Below are 17068 nucleotides of genomic sequence, written 5' to 3' on the forward strand. Positions count from 1 at the left end.
TTCCCACAAGGGGCACACCTGATACTGGTGATTGTGGTCTTATTCTATTACACACCTGGACATAGCGATTCTGTTCCCCATCTGGGCCTGCATGGCCCTAGTGACTCTGGTCCTCACCCAGGCATCATTGGGACCTGGATACTCTATTCCACACCTAGGGCTAACTTTGACCCGGGACCTCTGGTCCCATTCTGGGCCTCAAACTAAACTGGTTACTCTGGTTCCCCTCTGGGCCTCACCCTTACCTGGTGTCTCTGGTCACCCCTTGGGCTTCACTTGGGCCTGGTGAATCTGGTCCTTAGCTGGTCCACATTTGGATCTGGTGACTGGTCGCCACCTGGGCCTCACCTGGACTTGGTGAATCCTGTTGCCACCAGCGCCTCACCTGGACCTTGTGACTGTGGTCCCACCTGGACCTCACCTGGATCTGGTGGTTCTGGTTCCCATATGGGGCTCTCCTGGACCTGGTTCCTGTGGTCTCCATCTGGCCTCACCTGGAACACAATGACTCTGATCCATATTTGGGCCTCTCCTGAACCTGTTGACTCTGGTCCTTACCTGGGCATCATTGGGACCTGGATACTCTCTTATATACCTGGGCCTCACCTGGACCTGGTGACTGTGTTCCCACCTGGGCCTCACCTGGACGAGGTGACTGGCTCCCACAGGGACCTCACCTGGACCTGGTGATTCAGGTCCTCATATGGGAATCATGGGACCTGGGTTCTCAGTTACACATCGGGGCCTCACCTGGACCTAGTGATTCTCGTCCCCTCTGGGCCTCACCCTGACGTGGTGACTCAGGTCCCCACCTGGATATCACCAGAACCGGGTCACTCTGGCCCCCCTCTGGGACTCACCCGGAGCTGGGGAGACTGGTACTCAACTGGGCCTCAACACGATCTGGTGAATCTACTCCTCACTTAGGCCTCGTCTGCACCTTGTGACTCTTATCCCACCTGACATCAATGGGATATGGTTACTCTGTTCCCCACCTGGGCCTCAATTGGACATGATAACTTTTCTCCGCAATTTGGCCTCAACTGGTCCTGATGACACTGGTCCCCCCACCTAGGCCTCAATCTGGACCTGGTGACTGTGGTCCCCACCTGGGTCTCACCTTGACCTGTTGCCTCTCCTTCCCACATGAACCACACCTGGACCTGGTGACTGTGGTGTCCTTGTAGACTCACATTTACCTGGTGACTCCGTTCCCGTCTAGGGCCTCACATGGATCTGGTGACTCTGGCCTGCTGGTTGGCTTCACCTGGAATTGGTGAGTGGGGTTGTCACCTGGGCCTCACCCATACCTGGTGACTCAGGTCCCTACGTGGGCCTCTTGGACCTGGTGAATCTAGTACTTACCTGGTCCTCTCCCCGACCCGGGGACTCTGGTCACGACCTGGGCCTCACCTGGACCTGGTGAATCTGTTCCATATCTTGGCCTCACCGAGTCCTGGTGACTTTGTTCCCCACTTGGACCTGATTGCTGTGGACTCTTTTTGCCTCACCTGGAACTGGTGACTCTGATCCTATCTGCGCGTCACCCAGATCTGGTGACTCTGGAACTCACCTGGGCATCATTGGTACCTGATTACTCTGTTCCACACCTGAGCCTCACCTGGACATGATGACTCTGGTACCTCTCTGGGCCTCACCCTGACCTGGTGACTCTGGTCCCCATCTGGATGTCACCTGGACCAGGTGATTCTGGTACCCCTCTAGGCCTCAACCAGATCTGGTGACTCTGGTCCTCAACTGGGCCTCACCTGGACCTAGTGAATATACTCGATGTGGGCCACATTTGGACCTGGTGACTCTGCTCCCTACCTGGGCATCATCGGGAGATGGTTCCACTGCATGGCCTGCAGGTTGTCCTCACCTGGACCTGGTAAGTCTGGTCCCTACCTGGGCTTCATCGGGACACCGTTCCTCTGCATGGCCTGCAGGTTGGCCTCACCTAGACCTGGTGAGTGGGGTTTCCACATGGGCCTCACACATACCTGGTGACATAGGCCCCAAGTGGGCCTCACTTGGACCTGGTGAATCTGATCCTTACCTGGTCCTCACCCAGAACTGGTAACTCTGGTCACCACCTGGGAATCACCTGGACAGGGTGAATCTGGTCCCCATCTGGGCCTCCCCCAGTCCTGATGACTTTGTTCCCCACCTGGAACTGATTGCTGTGGACTCCTTCTTGGCCTCACCTGGAACTGGTGACTCTCATCCTAACTGGGCCTAACTCAATCTGCTGACTCTTGTCCTCCCCTGTGGACCATTATGAACTGGATACTCTGTTCCACACGTGAGCCTCACCTGGACATGTTGACTCTGGATCCACTCTGGGCCTCACCCTGACGTGGTGACTCTGGTCCTCATGTGGATGTCACCTAGACCAGGTGAATCTGGTACCCCTCTAGGCCTCCACTAGACCTGGTGACTCTGGTCCTCAACTGGGCCTCACCGGGACCTAGTGAATATGCTCCCCAACTGTGCCTCATCTGGACCTGGTAACTCTGGTTCTACCTGGGCATCATCGGGTCATGTTTACTGTATTCCCCCCTGGGACTGACCTGATCCTGGTAACTCTGGTCCTGATTTGGCCTCTTCTGTACCAGGTGACTCTGGATCCACCTTGGGTTCACCGGTAACTGGTGACTCTGATCCTAAGCATGGCCTCACCTGACCTGGTGACTGTGGTTCCCATCGGGACCGCACCTGGACCTCATGTCTCTGGTCCCAACTGGGCTTCACCAGGACCTGGTGTCTCTGGTACCCACCTTGGTAGCATCAGGATACGGTTACACTGTTCACTAACAGTGACCCAGCCGGACCTATTAACTCTGGTCTTCACCTGGGCCACACCTGGACATGTTGACACTGTTTCCCACCTGGGTCTCACCTGGACATGGTGAGTAGGATCCAAAACTGGTCCTCTCCTGTAACTGGTGATTCTCGTTCCCACATGGACATCATGTGGACCTGGTGGCTGCAGTGTTTCTAGATTCTCATGTACCTCGTGACTCTGGTCCCCACCAGAGCCTCACAGGGACCTGGTGAGTGTGGTTGCCACCTGCACCTCAAGTGGACCTGGTCATTCTGGTCTGCACCTGAGACTACCCTGGATCTGGTGACTATGGTCCCCACCTGGGCTTCACCTGCTTTGGGGACTCCGGTCTCCATCTGAGCCTCACCTGGCCCTGTTGACCGTGGTCCTCAACTGGGCAAAATTGGGACCCGGTGACTGTGTTCAACAACTGGACCTCACCTGGACCAGGTGATTCTGGTCTCCCTCTGGGTCTCACCGAGCCCTAGTGACCGTAAACCCAACTTTGCCCTGACTTGGACCTGCTGACCCTGGTTACCACCTGTGCCTCACCTCGAACTGTTGACTCTGGTACTTTCAAGGGCCTCCCCTGTACCTTGTGATCCTGGTCCCCACCTGGGTCTCACCTGGACGTGGTGACTCATGTCACAACCGCGTACTCACCTGGAGCTGCTTACTGTGTTCCACATCTGGGCCTCAAGTAGACTTGTTGACCATGGTCCCCAAGCCGGCCTCACATGGACCTGTTCCCTCTGATCCCCACCGGGGCCTCACGTGTACCTGGTAACTCTGGTCTTCACCTGGGCCTCATCTGGACCTATTGACTCTGGTCCCCACCTGGGCTTCACCTGGATCTAGTGACTCTGGTCCCCTCCTGTACTTCACCTGGATCTGGTGACTCTGGTCCCACCTGGAACTCTCCTGGACCTGGTGACTCTCTTTCCAACATGGACCTCACCTGGATCTGGTGACTCTGGTCCTCAGTTTGGCCTCACCTGGACCTGGTTTCTCTCGTCCCCAATTTGAACTAACTCAGAACTGCTGAATCTTGCCCCACCTAGGCCGCACCCAGACCTGGTGACTCTTGTCCCCAGCTATGCCTCAATTTGCCCTAATGAATCTGGTCCTCACGTGGGCCTCACATTGACCTGGGACTCAGCTGGATAGAGTGGCTCTGGTTCCCACAAGGGGCTCACCTGATACTGGTGACTGTGGTCTTATTCTATGCCTCACCAGGACCTAGTGATTCTGTTCCCCATCTGGGCCTGCATGGCCCTAGTGACTCTGGTCCTCAACCTGGAATCATTGGGAACTGGATACTCTATTCCACACCTGGGCCTCACTTTGACCAGGGACCTCTGGTCCCATTCTGGGCCTCAAAATAAACTGGTTACTCTGGTATCCCCTCTGGGCCTCACCCTTACCTGGTGACTGTGGTCACCCTTGGGCTTCACTTGTACCTGGTGAATCTGGTCCTTAGCTGGTCCGCACCTGGATCTGGTGACTGGTCGCCACCTGGGTCTCACCTGGACTTGGTGAATCCTGTTGCCACCTGCACCTCACCAGGACCTTGTGACTGTGGTCCCACCTGGACCTCACCTGGATCTGGTGGCTCTGGTTCTCATATGGGGCTCTCTGGACCTGGTTCCTGTGGTCTCCATCTGGCCTCACCTGGAACACAATGACTCTGATCCATATTTGTTCCTCTCCTGGACCTGTTGACTCTTGTCCTTACCTGGGCATCATTGGGACCTGGATACTCTCTTATATACCTGGGCCTCACCTGGACCTGGTGACAGTGATCCCACCTGGGCCTCACCTGGACGAGGTGACTGGTTCCCACAGGGACCTCACTTGGATCTGGTGACTCAGGTCCTCATATGGATATCATGGGACCTGGTTTCTGAGTTCCACATCGGGGCCTCACCTGGACCTAGTGATTCTCGTTCCCCTCTGGGCCTCACCCTGACGTGGTGACTCTGGTCCCCCCCTGGATATCACCAGAACCGGGTGACTCTGGTCCCCCTCGGGACTCACCCGGAGCTGGGGTCACTGGTCCTCAACTCGGCCTCAACAGGACCTGGTGAATGTACTCCTCACTTAGGCCTCGTCTGGACCTTGTGACTCTTTTCCCACCTGGCAACAATGGGACATGGTTACTCTGTTCCGCACCTGGGCCTCACATGGACATGATAACTTTGCTCCGAACTTTGGCCTCAACTGGTCCTGATGACCTTGGTCCCCCAACCGAGGCCTCAATCTGGACCTGGAGACTCTCGTCCCCACGTGGGTCTCACCTGGACTTGGTGACTCTCGTTCCCACATGAATCACACCTGGACCTGATGACTGTGGTGTACTTGTAGACTCACATTTACCTGGTGACTCCGGTCCCCACTAGGGCCTAACCTGGATCTGGTGACTCTGGCCTGCAGGTTGGCCTCACCTGGACTTGGTTAGTGGGATGCCACCTGGGCCTCACACATACCTGGACTCAGGTCCCCAAGTGGGCCTCCTGGACCTGGTGAATCTGGCCCTTACCAGGTCTTCTCCCAGACCCGGGGAATCTGGTCACAACCTGGGCCTCATGTGGACCTGGTGAATCTGGTCCCCATCTGGCCTAACCCAGTCCTGGTGACTATGTTTCCCACCTGGATCTGATTGCTCTGGACTCTTTCTTGGCCTCACTTGGAACTGGTGACTCTGATCCTATCTGTGCGTCACCGAGACCTGGTGACTCTGGTCCTCACCTGGGCATCATTGGTACCTGGTTACTCTGTTCCACACCTGAGCCTCACCTGGACATGATGTCTCTGGGACCTCTCTGGGCCTCACCCTGACCTGGTGATCTGGTCCCCATCTGGATGTCACCTGGACCAGGGGATTTTGGAACCCCTCTAGGCCTCAACCAGATCTGGTGACTCTTGTCCTCAACTGGGCCTCATCTGGATTTAGTGAATATGCTCCATCTGGGTCTCATTTGGACATGGTGACTCTGGTCACTCACTGGGCATCATCGGGAAATGGTTCCACTGCATGGCCTGCTGGTTTGCCTCACCTGGACCTGGTAACTCTGGTCCCTACCTGGGCATCATCAGGACATGGTTCCTCAGCATGGCCTGCAGGTAGGCCTCATCTTGACCTGGTGAGTGGAGTTCCCACCTGGGTCTTACCCATGCCTGGTGACACAGGTCCCCACGTGGGCCTCACTTGGACCTGGTGAATTTGGTCCTTACCTAGTCCTCACCCGGAACTGGTAAATCTGGTCACCACCTGGGCATCACCTAGACCTGGTGACTTTGTTCCCCACCTGGACCTGATTGCTGTGGACACCTTCTTGGCCTCACCTGGAAGTGGTAACTCTGATCCTAACTGGGCCTTTCCCAGATCTGGTGACTCTGGTCCTCACCTGGGGACAATTATGACCTGGATATTCAGTTCTACACCTGAGCCTCACCTGGACATGATGACTCTGGATCCCCTCTGGGCCTCACCTTGACATGGTTACTCTGGTCCCCATCTGGATGTCACCTATACCAGGTGAATCAGGTACCCCTCTGGGCCTCAACCAGATCTGGGGCCTCTGGTCCTCAACTGGGCCTCACCTGGACCTAGTGAATATGCTCCATCTGTGCCTCATTTGGACCTGGTGACTCTGGTCCCTACGTGGGCAACATCGGGACATGGTTCCAATTAATGGTTTGCAGGTTGGCCTCTTCTTGACCTGGTAACTCTGGTCCCTACCTTGGCATTATCGGGACCCGGTTACTTTGCATGGCCTGCAGGTAGGCCTCACCTGGACCTGGTGAGTGGGGTTGCCACTTGGGCCTCACGCATACCTGGTGACACAGGCCCCTACGTGGGCCTGATTTGGACCTGGTGTATCTGGTAATTCTGGTCACCACCTGGGAATCACCTGGACCTGGTGAATCTGGTAACTCTGGTCACCACCTGGGAATCACTTGGACCTGGTGAATCTGTGTCCCCATCTGGGCCTCACCCAGTCCTCGTGAATTTTTTCCCCACCTGGACCTGATTGCTGTGGACTCCTTCTTAGCCTCACCTGGAACTGTTGACTCTGATCCTAACTGGGCCTCACCCAGATCTGTTGACTCTGGTCCTCACCTGTGGACCATTATGACCTGGATACTCTGTTCCACACCTGAGACTCACCTGGACATGATGACTCTGGATCCCCTCTGGGCCTCTCCCTGACATGGTGACTTTGGTCCCCATCTGGAAGGCACCTAGTCCAGGTGAATCTGGTACCCCTCTATGCCTCAACTAGACCTGGTGACTCTGGTCCTTTACTGGGCCTCAACGGGACGTAGTGAATATGCTCCCCACCTTCGCCTCATCTGGACCTGGTGACTGTGGCTCCACCTGGGCCTCACCTGTAACTGGTGACTCTGATCCTAAGCATGGCCTCACCTGACCTGGTGACTGTGGTTCCCATAGGGACCTCACCTGGACCTCATGTCTCTGTTCCACCTGGGCCTCACCAGGAACTTTTGTCTCTGGTTACCACCTGGGTAGCATCAGGATATGGTTACACTGTTCACTATCAGTGACCCAGCCGGACCTATTAACTCTGATCTTCACCTGGGCCACACCTAGACATGGTGACACTCGTTCCCACCTGGGCCACACCTAGACATGGTGACACTCGTTCCCACCTGGACATGGTGAGTCAGATCCCCACCTGGTCCTCACCTGTAACTGGTGATTCTCGTTCCCACATGGACCTCATGTGGACCTGGTGGCTGCAGTGTTTCTAGCTTCTCATGTACCTCGTGACTCTGGTCCCCACCAGGGCCTCACCGGGACTTGGTGAGTGTAGTTGCCACCTGCACCTCACCTGGACCTGATGATTCTGGTCTGCACCTGATACTACCCTGGATCTGGTGACTGTGGTCTCCACCTGGGCTTCTCCTGGATTTGGGGACTCCGGTCCCCATCTGGGCCACACCTGGCCCTGTTGACCATGGTCCTCAACTGTGCAAAATTGGGACCCGGTGACTTTAGACCTCACCTGGACCATGTGACTCTGGTCCGCCTCCGGGTCTAACCTTGGACCTCACCTGGACCATGTGACTCTGGTCCGCCTCCGGGTCTAACCGTGCCCTAATGACTCTGAAACCCACTTTGGCCTGACTTGGACCTGCTGACCTTGGTTGCCACCTGTGCCTGACCTCGAACTGTTGACTCTGGTTCATTCAACGGCCTCCCCTGTACCTGGTGATCCTGGTCCCCACCTGGGTCTCACCTGTACGTGGTGACTCTTGTCACCACCGGGGACTCACCTGGACCTGGTACTGTGTTCCACACATGGGCCTCAAGTAGACCTGTTGACCATGGTCCCAAAGCCGGCCTCACATGAACCTGTTGCCTCTGATCCCCACCGGGGCCTCACGTGTACCTGGAAACTCTGGTCCTCACCTGGGCCTCATCTGACCTAGTGACTCTGGTCCCCACCTGGGCTTCACTTGGATCTGGTGACTCTGTTCCCCACCGGGACTTCACCTGGATCTGGTGACTCTTGTACACACCTGGACCTCTCCTGGACCTGGTGACTCTCTTTCCAACATGGACCACACCTGGATCTGGTGACTCTGGTCCTCAGTTTGGCCTCACATGGACCTGGTGTCTCTCGTCCCCACTTTGACCTAACTCAGAACTGCTGAATCTTGCCCCACCTAGGCCGTACCCTGACCCAGTGACACTTGTCCCCAGCTATGCCTCAATTCGACCTGATGAATCTGGTCCTCACGTGGGCCTCACATGGACCTGGGACTCAGCTGCATAGAGTGGCTCTGGTTCCCACCTGGGGCTCACCTGATATTGGTGACTTATTCACCAGTGGTCTTATTCTATGCCTCAACAGGACCTATTGCTTCTCTTCCCCATCTGGGCCTGCATGGCCCTAGTGACTCTGGTCCTCACCCAGGCATCATTGGGAGCTGGATACTCTATTCCACACCTAGGCCTCACTTTGTCCAGGGACCTCTGGTCCCATTCTGGGCCTCAAACTAAACTGGTTACTCTGGTTCCCACTCTGGGCCTCACTCTTACCTGGTGACTCTCGTAAACCCTTGGGCTTCACTTGGGCCCGGTGCATCTGGTCATTAGCTGGTCCGCACCTGGATCTGGTGACTGGTCGCCACCTGGGCCTCACCTGGACTTGGTGAATCCTGTTGACACCTGCGACTCAAGTGGACCTTGTGACTGTGGTCCAACCTGGACCTCACCTAGATCTGGTGGGTCTGGTTCCCATATGGGGCTCTCCTGGACCTGGTTCCTGTGGTCTCCATCTGGCCTCACCTGGAACACAATGACTCTGCTCCATATTTGGGCTTCTTCTGGACCTGTAGACTCAGGTCCTTACCTGGGTATCATTGGGACCTGGAACTCTCTTATATACCTGGGCTTCACATGGACCTGTTGATTGTGGACCCACCTGGGCCTCACCTGGACGAGGTGACTGGTTCCCACAGGGACCTCACCTGCACCTGGTGACTCAGGTCCTAATATGGGCATCATGGGACCTGATTTCTCAGTTCCATATCGGGGCCTCACCTGGACTTAGTGATTCTCGTCCCCCTCTGGGCCTCATCCTGACGTGGTGACTCTGGTCCCCACCTGGACATCACCAGAACCGGGTGACTCTGGGCCCCCTCTGGGACGCAAATGGACCTGGGGACACTGGTCCTCAACTGAGGCTCAACAGGACCTGGTGAATCTACTCCTCACTTAGACCTCGTCTGAACCTTGTGACTCTTTTCCCACCTGGCATCAATGGGACATGTTTACTCTGTTCCCCACCTGGGCGTCACCTGGACATGATAACTTTGCTCCACTCTTTGGCCTCAACTCTTCCTGATGACTCTCGTCCCCCCACCTAGGCCACAATCTGGAACTGATGACTGTGGTCTCCACCGGGGTCTCACCTGGATTTGGTGACTCTCGTTTCCACATGAACAACACCTGGACCTGGTGACTGTGGTGTTCTTGTACACTCACATTTACCTGTTGACTCCGGTCCCCACTAGGGCCTCACCTGGATCTGGTGACTCTGGCTTGCAGGTTGGCCTCACCTGGACCTGGTGAGTGGGGTTGCCACCTGGGCCTCACCCATACCTGGTGACGCAGGTCCACACGTGGGCCTCTTGGACCTGGTGAATCTGGTCCTTACCTGGTCCTCTCCCAGAACCGGGGACTCTGGTGACCACCTGGGCCTCACCTTGACCTGGTGAATCTGGTCCCCATCTGGGCCTCACGCAGTCCTGGTGACTTTGTTCCCCACCTGGACCTGATTGCTGTGGACTCTTTCTTGGCCTCACCTGGACCTTGTGACTCTGATCCTATCTGCGCGTCACCCAGATCTGGTGACTCTGGTCCTCACCTGGGCATCATTGGTACCTGGTGACTCTGTCCCACAGCTGAGCCTCAGCTGGACATGATGACTCTCGAACCTCTCTGTGCCTCACCCTGACCTGGTGACTCTGGTCCCCATCTGTATGTCACCTGGACCAGGGGATTCTGGTACCCCTCTGGGCCTCAACCAGATCTGGTGACTCTGGTCCTCAACTGGGCCTCACCTGGACATAGTGAATATTCTCCATCTGGGCCTCATTTGGAGCTCGTCCCTCTGGTACCTACGTGGGCACCATCGGGACATGGTTCCACTGCATGTCCTGCAGGTTGGCCTCACCTGGACCTGGTAACTCTGGTCCCTACCTGGACATCATCGGGACACGGTTCCTCTGCATGGCCTGCATGTTGGCCTCAGCCGGACCTGGTGAGTGGGGTTACCACCTGGGGCTCACCCATACCTGGTGACACAGGTCCCTACGTGGGCCTCACTTGGACCTGGTGAATCTGTTCCTTACCTGGTCCTCCCCTGGACCTGGTAACCCTGGTCGCCACCTGGGAATCACCTGGATCTGGTGAATCTGGTCCCCATCTGGGCCTCACCCAGTCCTGTTGACTTTCTTCCCCACCTGGACCTGATTGCTGTGGACTCCTTCTTGGACTCAACTGGAACTGTTGACTCTGATCCTAACTGGGCTTCACCCAGATCTGGTGACTCTGGTCCTCACCTGTGGACCATTATGACCTGGATACTCTGTTCCACACCTGAGCCTCACCTGGACATGCTGACTCTGGATCCCCTCTGGGCCTCACCCTGACATGGGGACTCTGGTCCCCATCTGGATGTCACCTAGACCAGGTGAATATGGTACCCCTCTAGGCCTCAAGAAGACCTGGTGACTCTGGTCCTCAATTGGGCCTCACCGGGACCTAGTGAATATGCTCTACACCTGCGCCTCATCTGGACCTGTGACGCTGGTTCTATCTGGGCATCATCGGGACATGGTTACTCTGTTCCCACTGGGACTGACCTGATCCTTGTAACTCTGCCATGACTTTGGCCTCTCTGTACCAGGTGACTCTGGCTCTACCTGGGCCTAACCTGTAACTGGTGACTCTGATCCTTAGCATGGCCTCACCTGACCTGGTGACTGTGGTTCCCATCGGGACCTCACCTGAACCTGATATTTCTGTTCCCCACCTGGGTAGCATCAGGATATGGTTACACTGTTCACTAACAGTGACCCATCCGGACCTATTAACTCTGGTCTTCACCTGAGCCACACCTAGACATGGTGACACTGGTTCCCACCTGGGTCTCACCTGGACATGGTGAGTCGGATCCCCACCTGGTCCTCACCTGTAAGTGGTGATTCTCGTTCCCACATGGACATCATGTGGAACTGGTGGCTGCAGTGTTTCTAGCTTCTCATGTACCTCGAGAATCTGGTCCGCACCTGGGCCTCACCGGGACCTGGTGAGTGTGGTTGTCTCCTGCACCTCACCAGGACCTGGTGATTCTGGTCTGCACCTGAGACTACCCTGGATCTTGTGACTGTGGTCCCCACCTGGGCTTCACCTGGATTTGGGGACTCCGGTCCCCATACGGGCCTCCCCTGGCCCTGTCGTCCATGGTCTTCAACTGGACAAAATTGGGACCCGGTGACTGTGTTCCACAACTGGACCTCACCTGGACAAGGTGACTCTGGTCCCCCTCTGGGTCTCACCGTGCCCTAGTGACTGTGAACCCAACTTTGGCCTGACTTGGACCTGCTGACCCTGGTTGCCACCTGCGCCTGACCTCGAACTGTTGACTCAGGTTCTTTCAAAGGCCTCCCCTGTACCTGGTGATCCTGGTCCCCAATTTGGCCTCAACTGGACGTGGTGACTCTTGTCACTACTGGGGACTCACCTAGACAGGCTTACAGTGTTCCACACCTGGACCTCAGATAGCCCTGTTGACCATGGTCCCCAAGCCGGCCTCACGTGGCATTTTGGCTGTGATCTACGCCGGGCCTCACGTGTACCTGTTAACTCTGATCTTCACCTGGGCCTCATCTGGACCTAGTGACTCTGGTCCCCACCTGGGCTTCACCTGGATCTGGAGACTCTCGTCCCCACCTGGACTTCACCTGGATCTGGTGACTCTGTTCCCCACCTGGACCTCTCCTCGACCTGGTGACTCTCTTTCCAACATGGACCTCACCTGGATCTGGTGACTCTGGTCTCAGTTTGGCCTCACCTGGACCTGGTGTCTCTCGTCCCCACTTTGACCTAACTCAGAACTGCTGAATCTTGCCCCACCTAGGCCGCACCCAGACCTGGTGACTCTTGTCCCCAGCTATGCCTCAATTCGACCTGATGAATCTGGTCCTCACGTGGGCCTCATATGGACCTGGGACTCAGCTGGATAGAGTGGCTCTGGTTCCCACAAGGGGCACACCTGATACTGGTGATTGTGGTCTTATTCTATTACTCACCTGGACATAGCGATTCTGTTCCCCATCTGGGCCTGCATGGCCCTAGTGACTCTGGTCCTCACCCAGGCATCATTGGGACCTGGATACTCTATTCCACACCTAGGGCTAACTTTGACCCGGGACCTCTGGTCCCATTCTTGGCCTCAAACTAAACTGGTTACTCTGGTTCCACTCTGGGCCTCACCCTTACCTGGTGACTGTGGTCACCCCTTGGGCTTCACTTGGGCCTAGTGAATCTGGTCCTTAGCTGGTCCACATTTGGATCTGGTGACTGGTCGCCACCTGGGCCTCACCTGGACTTGGTGAATCCTGTTGCCACCTGCGCCTCACCTGGACCTTGTGACTGTGGTCCCACCTGGACCTCACCTGGATCTGGTGGCTCTGGTTCCCATATGGGGCTCTCCTGGACCTGGTTCCTGTGGTCTCCATCTGGCCTCACCTGGAACCCAATGACTCTGATCCATATTTGGGCCTCTCCTGAACCTGTTGACTCTGGTCCTTACCTGGGCATCATTGGGACCTGGATACTCTCTTATATACCTGGGCCTCACCTGGACCTGGTGACTGTGTTCCCACCTGGGCCTCACCTGGACGAGGTGACTGGCTCCCACAGGGACCTCACCTGGACCTGGTGATTCAGGTCCTCATATGGGAATCATGGGACCTGGGTTCTCAGTTACACATCGGGGCCTCACCTGGTCCTAGTGATTCTCGTCCCCCTCTGGGCCTCACCCTGACGTGGTGACTCAGGTCCCCACCTGGATATCACCAGAACCGGGTCACTCTGGTCCCCCTCTGGGACTCTCCCGGAGCTGGGGACACTGGTCTTTAACTGGGCCTCAACAGGACCTGGTGAATCTACTCCTCACTAAGGCCTCCTCTGGACGTCGTGACTCTTTTCCCACCTGGCATCTTTGGGACATGGTTACTCTGTTCCCCACCTGGGCCTCACATGGACATGATAACTTTGCTCCACACTTTGGCCTCAACTGGTCCTGATGACTCTGGTCCCCCGACCTAGGCCTCAATCTGGACCTGGTGACTGTGGTCCCCACCTGGGTCTCACCTGGACCAGGTGACTCTCGTTCCCACATGAACCACACCAGGATCCGATGACTGTGTTGTTCTTGTAGAATCACTTTTAACTGGTGACCCCAGTCCCCACTCGGTCCTCACGTGGATTGGGTGACTTGGCCTGGAGGTTGGCCTCAAATGGACCTGGTTAGTGGGGATGCCACTTGGGACTCACCCATACCTGGTGACTCAGGTCTCCACGTGGGCCTCCTGGACCTGGTGAATCTGGTCCTTACCTGGTCCTCTCCCAGACCCGGGGACTCTGGTCACCACCTGGGCCTCACCTCGACCTGGTGAATCCGAACCCATCTTGGCCTCACTCAGTCCTGGTGACTTTGTTCCCCAACTTGACCTAATTGCTGTGGACTCTTTCATGGCCTCACCTGGACATGGGGACTCTGATCCTATCTGCGTGTCACCAGACCTGGTGACTCTGGTCCTCACCTGGGCATCATTGGTATCTGGTGACTCTGTTCCACACCTGAGCCTCACCTGGACATGAGGCTCTGGCCTCTGGAACCACTCTGGGCCTAACCCTGACCTGGTGACTCTGGTCTCCATCTGGATGTCTCATGGACCAGGCGATTCTGGTACCCCTCTAGGCCTGAACCAGTTCTGGTGACTCTGGTCCTCAACTGGGCCTCACCTGGACCTATTGAATATGCTCCATCTGGACCTTATTTGGACCTGGTGACTCTGGTCCCTACCTGGGCATCATCGGGACATGGATCCACTGCATGGCCTACAGGTTGGCCTCAGCTGTACCTGCTAACTCTGGTCCCTACCTGGGCATCACCGGGACACGGTTCCTCTGCATGGCCTCCAGGTTGGCCTCACCTGGACCTAGAGACTGGGGTTGCCACCTGGGGCTCACCCATACCTGGTGACACAGGTCCCCACGTGGGCCTCACTTGGACCTGGTGAATCTGGTCCTTATGGTCCTCACCCGGACCTGGTAATCCTGGTCACCACCTGGGAATCACCTGGACAGGGTGAATCTGGTCCCCATCTGGGCCTCAACAGTCCTGTTGACTTTCTTCCCCACCTGGACCTGATTGCTGTGGACTCCTTCTTGGCCTCAATTGGAACTGGTGACTCTGATCCTAACTGAGCCTCACCCAGATCTGGTGACTCTGGTCCTCACCTGTGGACCATTATGACCTGGATACTTTGTTACATACCTGAGCCTCACCTGGACATGATGACTCTGGATCCCCTCTGGGCCTCAGCCTGACATGGTGACTCTGGTCCGCATCTGGATGTCACCTAGACCAGGTGAATCTCGTACCCCTCTAGGCCTCAACTAGATCTTGTGACTCTGGTCCTCAACAGGGCCTCAACGAGACCTAGTGAATATGCTCCCCACCTGCACCTCATCTGGACCTGGTGACGCTGGTTCTATCTGGGCATCATCGGGACATGGTTACTCTGTTCCCCTCTGGGACTGACCTGATCCTGGTAACTCTGGTCCTGACTTTGGCCTCTCTGTACCAGGTGATTCTGGCTCTAACTGGGCCTCACCTGTAACTGGTGACTCTGATTCTAAGCATGGCCTCACCTGACCTGGTGTTTGTGGTTCGCATAGGGACCTCACCTGGACCTCATGTCTCTGGTCCCACCTGGGCCTCACCAGGGCCTGGTGTCTCTGGTACCCACCTGGTTAGCATCAGGATATGGTTACACTGTTCACTAACAGTGACCCAGCCGGACCTATTAACTCTGGTCTTCACCTGGGCCACACCTGGACATGGTGTCACTGTTTCCCACCTGGGTCTCACCTGGATATGGTGAGTCGGATCCCCACCTGGTCCTCACCTGTAACTGGTGATTCTCGTTCCCACATGGATATCATGTGGACCTGTTGGCCGCAGTGTTTCTAGCATCTTTTTTTCAATTTTTATTTATTTATGATAGTCACAGAGAGAGAGAGAGGCAGAGACACAGACAGAGGGAGAAGCAGGAACCATGCACCAGGAGCCCGACGTGGGATTCGATCCCGGGTCTCCATGATCGCTCCCGGGGCCTAAGGCAGGCGCCAAACCGCTGCGCCACCCAGGGATCCCATCTGTTTGTAGCTTCTCATGTACCTCGTGACTCTGTTCCCCACCAGTGCCTTACTGGGACCGGGTGAGTTTGGTTGCCACCTGCACCACACCTGGACCTGGTGATTCTGGTCTGCACCTGAGACTACCCTGGATCTGGTGACTGTGGTCCCCACCTGGGCTTCACCTAGCCCTGTTGACCATGGTCCTCATCACGGAAAAATGGCACCCAGTGACTGTGTTCCACACCTGGACCTCACCTGGAGCAGGTGACTCTGTTCCCCCTGTGGGTCTCACCGTGCTCTAGTGACTTTGAACCCCACTTTGGCCTGACTAGAACATGCTGACCCTGGTTGCCACCTGCGCGTTACCTCGAACTGTTGACTCTGGTTGTTTAAAGTGCCTCCCCTGTACCTGGTGATCCTGGTTCCCACCTGGGCCTCACCTGGGCCTGGTGACTCTTGTCACCACCGGGGACTCACTTGGACCTGGTTACAGTGTTCCACACTGGGCCTCAAGTGGAACTCTTGACCATGGTCCCAAGCCTGCCTCACATGGACCAGTTGCCTCTGATACCTACCAGCGCCTCACGTGTACCTGGTAACTCTGGTCCTCACCTGGGCCTCATCTGGACCTAGTGACTCTGGTCCCCACCTGGGCTTCACCTGAATCTGGTGACTCTGGTCCCCACCTGTACCTCTCCTCGACCTGGTGACTGTCTTTCCAACATGGGCCTCACCTGGATCTGGTGACTCTGGTCCTCAGTTTGGCCTCACCTGGACCTGGTGTCTCTCGTCCCCACTTTGGCCTAACTCAGAACTGCTGAATCTTGCCCCACCTAAGCCGCACCCAGACTTGGTGACTCTTGTCCCCAGCTATGCCTCAATTCGACCTGATGAATCTGGTCCTCACGTGGGCCTCACATGGACCTGGGACTCAGCTGGATAGAGTGGCTCTGGTCCCCACAAAGGGCTCACTTGATACTGGTGACTGGGGTCTTTTTCTATGCCTCACCAGGACCTAGTGATTCTGTTCCCCTTCTGGGCCTGCATGGCCCTAGTGACTCTAGTCCTCACCCAGGCATCATTGGGACCTGGATACTCTATTCCACACCTGGGACTCACTTTGACCAGGGACCTCTGGTCCCATTCTGGGCCTCAAACTAAACTGGTTACTCTGGTTCCCCCTCTGGGACTCACCCTTACCTGGTGAATCTGGTCACGCCTTGGGCTTCACTTTGGCCTGGTGAATCTGGTCCTTAGCTTGTACTCACCTG

The sequence above is a fragment of the Canis aureus genome, chromosome 33, assembly GCF_053574225.1.
Source record: "Canis aureus isolate CA01 chromosome 33, VMU_Caureus_v.1.0, whole genome shotgun sequence".
NCBI lineage: Eukaryota > Metazoa > Chordata > Mammalia > Carnivora > Canidae > Canis > Canis aureus.